The sequence below is a fragment of the Pyxicephalus adspersus genome, chromosome 9 (genome assembly GCF_032062135.1).
Source record: "Pyxicephalus adspersus chromosome 9, UCB_Pads_2.0, whole genome shotgun sequence".
Lineage (NCBI taxonomy): Eukaryota > Metazoa > Chordata > Amphibia > Anura > Pyxicephalidae > Pyxicephalus > Pyxicephalus adspersus.
The window spans coordinates 66,293,231-66,299,598 of NC_092866.1; the positions used below are offsets into that span (position 1 = coordinate 66,293,231).

General features: G+C 46.6%; 1 protein-coding gene across 5 annotated transcripts in view; it reads right to left on the bottom strand.

Annotated features, from left to right (window-relative positions):
• Positions 1-6,368, bottom strand: part of SOX6 (SRY-box transcription factor 6) — a 202,306-nt gene that overhangs the window by 174,566 nt on the left and 21,372 nt on the right. For all 5 annotated transcript variants that reach the window (XM_072422370.1, XM_072422365.1, XM_072422369.1 and 2 more), the window contains exon 2: positions 775-842. The gene's annotated coding sequence lies outside the window, so the exon portion shown is untranslated. The remainder of the gene's footprint in view (positions 1-774; positions 843-6,368) is intronic.

Sequence of the window (6,368 nt, forward strand, 5' to 3'; positions counted from 1 at the left end):
TCCACTGATACAAACTATAGGGGCCCTTCCCTGTACAGACACTAACCACCGGGCCCTATCCCCTCCACTGAGACCAACTACCAGGCCCTATCTCCTCCACTGATACAAACTACAGGGCCCCTTCCTTATACAGACACCAACCACCAGGCCCTATCCTTGCACTGACACCAAATATGGGGTCCTTTCCCACCACAGAAACGAACCACAGGGCCCTATATCTCCCACTGATACCAACCACAGGGCCCTATATCTCCCACTGACACCAACCACAGGGCCCTATATCTCCCACTGACACCAACCACAGGGCCCTATGCTTCCCACTGACACCAATTACAGGCCCATCTCACCCACAGACACCAACCATGGGGGTCCTATCCCTTCCAATGATACTATTTATGGGGCCCCTCTCCTTCACAGACACATATTCACACACAGAAAACCATTTAAAGTGGACCTGTCACAGCATGAATACATTCCTACAATATCAAGAAGCCCCACTATGAGCTCTAGTCAGTGTCTAGATTGAGGTGATGTCATCAGTCTGCTGCAGGCAAGAGGCAGCATTTCCTCAGTCTCCACTCTCTCAGTAATCAGTCTGCAATGTTGTACCTTTGTAGCCAATCAGGTGATAACCGGTCCACTTCAAAACATCACCACAAATGCCAGCATATTGTCAGATATAATAAAAGAATCAGCCAATCAGATTCTAACGCTGTATAGATTTCCCATGCTGCACTGCACCAGTATAAAGAGAATAAAAGAGGCGGGACTTACAATTAGCGGAGGATAGCGAGCGGTGGGCGGAGTCACTGGTGAACGTCTGGTGAACTCATTAAAATGATCTGCAAGAAGAAGAGAAATGTGATGAGATAATAGCGGTGATATAGACACAATAGTGCATAAAGTGACTGCGTGACACCAAATCGCCCTCACCGACATCTCTCCGTACTAGGGCGGCGATACAAGTGTGAGAGACATGTACTAAACCAATTTCTAGGTGAAAGTCGCTCTTCCCTATAAAAATGCAACAAAGACACATTCACACACATGACATTCACCTCCTGTGCATTCACCGGCCTCTGAATGATTCTATTTGTAGCCAATATAATTGTGTAACCAATCAATTCTTTCCCTGGCAGGATCACAGGTGAGATGATTATATCAGGTGGGTAATTCTGCCCCCGGTGAGGACACTCAGACATCAGAGGGGCAATAAATGAGCTCGGCAGAGAGGGGATTGGGGGTCTCGTCATTTCACTTCTGACCCGACGCTCCGACATCGCTGACTGCGCACAAATTAATGGCGGCCATAAACTTCAATTACATCTCATCAAGAAGGAGATTGACTTACATAAAAACCCCTCAATGCCTCCCCAGGGGCCACAGCAGATTAGCAGGGGGGTTCAATGGGTGCAGCGATTTCAGCAAAACTGGCAACTTTCACCAGCAGCCAAATTTCACCAAAACCGAACTCTAGTTTCACTTATCCTGCTCGGAGGATATATTCAATGTGTCGGTGATTTTCGGGCACTTTATTTTATCATTATTTCTGTTTTTTGCTGTCAAACACTGTGGATAAAAAGAAGCCATTTATCCGTGGCCCTCAGGGGCCCATTGAGCTCTCAAACCCCCATAAATTGTACATCCGGTAAGGTTTGTGGACAGGAAGGGGTTGTGATCACTTTATAACAGAATACAATAAAGGAATCTTCGTACATCACATGATCACCGCTGGAACAACATCAAAGGCAACCAGAGACACCGACTCCCCGCCAATAAACAAGTCACAGCCGGCCCCTCCCGGAATGAGCCGGGGCCGTAACACCCCAATCCACCACATCCAGGAAACAAATTACCTGAACAGGTAACGGGGGATTCTGACCCCTTCCCCCAACAGGGAATACTTCTATATAAAATACAAAATCTTTACAATATTTGGGAAATGCCGGACATACAGCGCACACAATGATCTCCAACACACCATCACTGCACAAATCTTCCCAAATATAGGTGAATAAAATAAACTCTTTATAAATCCCTCCCCAGGATATTGCAATGGGGACACACAGGACTTCTATCCAGCCAATGGGATTTCACCTCTTATCGATTTATAGGAGTGAGAGAAACAAAAGATGATTTCTGATTGGTTGCTCGGGGATACTGCAAGCTGCATTGTACAAAATGAAAGCCAAAAGTTTTGGTTTTAAGTTTCACAGCCGGCACCAACTACTACCGAAAATCAGCCGGGGGCTCCTGGACTTCCCTTTCCCCATCAAGTCAGAACCACAGCCTGAATGAACCTGAATCCACAGAGATTCCTTCCTCACCCACTGACATTACAGGGAGCACCCTCAGATCTCCTGAATATTCTATTGGTGGATGGAGCCACTAAAGGGCCCCTAGAACAAACCCCCCTACCCCCTCCCACCCATTGCACTGCTACCGAAGCACCAACATTCACTATGTATGAATAGAATGAATGGGGCCCCGGTGCAGCTATGCAGTCTGTACAATCAGTGGGGCCGCTTCTCTAGTATCCTCGACATCTCTGTTCTAGCACCGAACCCCAGCGCAGCGATGTCACCCCAATGTGTACAGCACTACAGAACATGTCAGCACCATATAACACAGAGAATTCGAATCACCGAAATGTAATTTATTATATGAGTGGGGGAAGGGGGGGCACTGCTGCAGCCTCACCAATCTGATCAATTTATCCACCAATTCTCCACAATTCACAAATATTTTAGCGCTCCCTTTGATGGCGTTGTCACCCCAAATCCCGGAGCTGGGGGTAACGTATCAAAGGGCGGTTCGGAACTTTTCCTGAAGCAAGGAAAAAAAATCATTTCTGGGATAAATCTCATGAATCTCCCTCAGCTGAATGTACAGAATCTCTGCGTGTATGAATCCCCCCCTCACATTACTGCCGTATATTCACCCTCCCGATCATTCATTCCAACATTTGGGAATAATAAAATCTGAGCCAATTTCTCATCCAAAGTCAGACCAATTCCTCGACACATACACTGAACGATCTCCTTCCCTGTACCCAGAGCAGCAGAGGTGCAATCATTGCGTTTCACTACTAAGCCGGCCCTGCACATGTAATGAGGAGCTGTGACCATTGTACACATGGAAAGAAACGTATACATTCTGATCAATCGACAAAAAAGGGAAATTGTATAAAAAAAGATTTTCTGGCGTCTAATAAAGTGACGAGACCCCCGAGATGGCAGGAAAGACCTCAGAACAGATGCGGCGCCGCTGACCCAGACACCTGTGCAGAGGTTTCCTGCGATGGCTCTGGAATGGCAGATTGTCTCCCCGCAGACATCCCAATAAATCTTTCCGTTTCATCCTCGTACGGTGAGATCACATGACACACCACAACCAGGCGGGAGAAGGAAGATTAAACACGTTAAACATCTGCCAATCCCCAACTATCCCCAATCAGTGCACAGCCAATGGATCCACGCACACCAAGGATGCAAATATCGCAAAGAGGACCGGTCACTGAACAAGGAAGCATCCAATCACAGAGCTCGGTTATGTTTTATTTCTACATTCTAATGATCAATAATAAAGATTTCCCCTTTGTTATATTACCTCCACCCATTATATATGACCAGCTCCACCTCCATCCCTCCAATACAGCCAAACACAGAAATCCAAAGTGATACACCAACATATCAAAGAGGACCTGTCACCATAAATGTGTGCCATTGTAACATTTTCAGTATTTTTCCCGCTCACACAGATCACATGACTCACAATGCTGCCATCTGCTTCTCTCTCCAGAAGGACAGACCCATCTTTGTTAAGGGATCATCTGGGGTCACCACCTACTTCCTGCACTGAGGTGACACCATCAAATGTCAATGAAACAACTCTGCCCCATCATCTCACCTTGTGATTGGATACAAAGTTACAATGTTGCAGTCTGATCACTGGGGGAGAGGGGACTGGGGAAATGCTGTCTTCTACCTGCGGCAGCCTAAGTAAAGTCACTGATTGGTGCTTAGGAGGGCTTATTAATATTAAAAGGTGAATTATTCTGTGTGAATATTGAGACATGTCAGGGATTGATTCACATTTACTGACCGGTCCTCTTTATCACAAGGCGATCCGGGGCCTCGGAGAATGCGGCGCTCAGCGCACACATTTCAATCTCATGCTGAATTTAACCAGAATAGAATGAGGTGATCCGGAAAGGACGGGGTTACCGGCGGCCCGGTGAGGCTCCTCCGCATTCTGAACATTCTCCACCTATCAATGGAATTATCTGACCAGAATTTGACTATCAAATCACCCGTAAGGACATAGGGAAATGGCAGCAATCTCAGCTCCCTTATTTGCTTTTTGATTAACAAATTTATTTGTAGACGGCAGAAAATAAATCGCCAAAATCACGTCAGATGTTTGTTTAACATTTTTATTAGGAAACCAATTCCGCTTCCACGGCCATTTATTGTCAGATATCCCGGCATCAAGAATCTGAGCTTTATGTGACCGACCACAGGAAATACCACAAAAATGACCAATAAACCCAACACGGCCGGCACTGTGGGGGGGCAACTCTGGGCGTTGCTGGGGTCACAGGTTCAAATCTCATCCAGGACACTTCTGCATGGAGTTTGTATGTTTGAAAAGAATGGCATGTCACATGACACAAGAGAACCTATCCCCAACAATATTTATAGTCACTTAAATGTATTGCTGACATATACTGTGGTGGTGTATAGAGAACACTGAGCCAGTCCCATCAGTCTCTGTACAGAGGAGCTGACACTCTAATGTCCTCCCACAGTCACACACTAATATTATACATTTATATAGCTCTGACATATACCGCAGTGCTGTACAGAGATCACTGAGCCAGTCCCATCAGTCTCTGTACAGAGGAGCTGACACTCTAATGTCCCCCCACAGTCACACACTATTATTATACATTTATATAGCTCTGACATATACCGCAATGCTGTACAGAGAACACTGAACCAGAGGAGCTGACACTCTAACCCCCCGTCCCATGTCACATACAGTTACTATAGAGGGGGTATAAGGTGCATTGTGGGTAATGTTGCCTCCTCACAGGGCATTATTGTGGGTTTGGGGCATCTAATAGCGGGTGATGAATGCATTATTGGTTGATTTATCCCAGGAATCCTGGCTGACAGTTGGCAGTGAAGATTCCCAGGGTGGGGTTCTTCCCCTGGGCAGATTAGCGGGGTGACACCGCTATAAATTGTATTTTATGCCTCTATCAGATAAGGGCTGCAGATCTTTTCTACATCTGCTGGAGACAAATGATCCTTTCCTGCTGCCTGGTGCTGACACGCTGCGATATTCCAGACCTCGCGCACATACGGTTAGTATTATGCTATGTGAACATACAACAGGTGGGTCACGGCGGGGGTCACGTTCGTTTTGTTGGAGAGGCCAAACACGCGGTTTTCATTATCCTTAATAAAAACAGAAGCACTTCATAAAAATCCATCATTGTAATAACATTCGTGGCCTGGCTCGTGCTGGGCGCCTGCCGAGGAGAAGAACGCAAAGTAGCCGCGCCGGGCTTTGTGGAGCCGACAGAGGGGATTTGTTGTTTTCTGTCTTTCTCTTCCTCGGGGTGTTAAGACGCCCAGCTGAAGACTCGCACAACTGACATCGGCGTCTTTTGCTGGAGTTTGGGGGTGAGAGAATGACGTGACAAGCAATATGAGGTGTCAGTTGGTGCATATGTACTGTCACTTCTCTCCGAACAATCGTTACAAGACAATGTCTGAGAAGACGCCGCAGCCTCTAATTATCATCTGCTGAGAACCATCCGCTCAGAGACCGGGAACGCAAATCTGCGAATGGAGCTGAAATCTGAACAAAGGGATTCATAATGAAAGGGAACCTCCAACCAGCACTTTGGAGAGATTTCTTCTCACTTTCTGTTGTTGTTTTACCAGGAGAGGAAGTGAGATCAAATCTCTCCAAACTCAGGGAAAACCACAACAAAGGTCCTCATTGGACGATTTCCCTGCTACTTCCGTGACGGTTTCAGGTGGAGTGTTTCTTTACACCAGGGGTCGGGTAACTTTTTGAACTACTAGACTATTTCCGGAGGTCAAGAAGACACACACGGGGCCACAAGAAACAAGGTGTCCAAGTAGAGGTTTTTTCCAACCGTGACTGCAAGCGAGCAGCCTCAGTCTTCCACTCATCCGCGGTGTAGTCTCTGTGCGCCTGCTTGGCATCTAAATGCCCCTTGAGATTCGACCGCTTGAAAGTGCTGTTGGTGTCCGGAGTTTGCCTACCTCTGCTTTACACCATCATAACCCGTAAAGATTTTTATTCATCACAAAGCTTCCGGAAGGTGA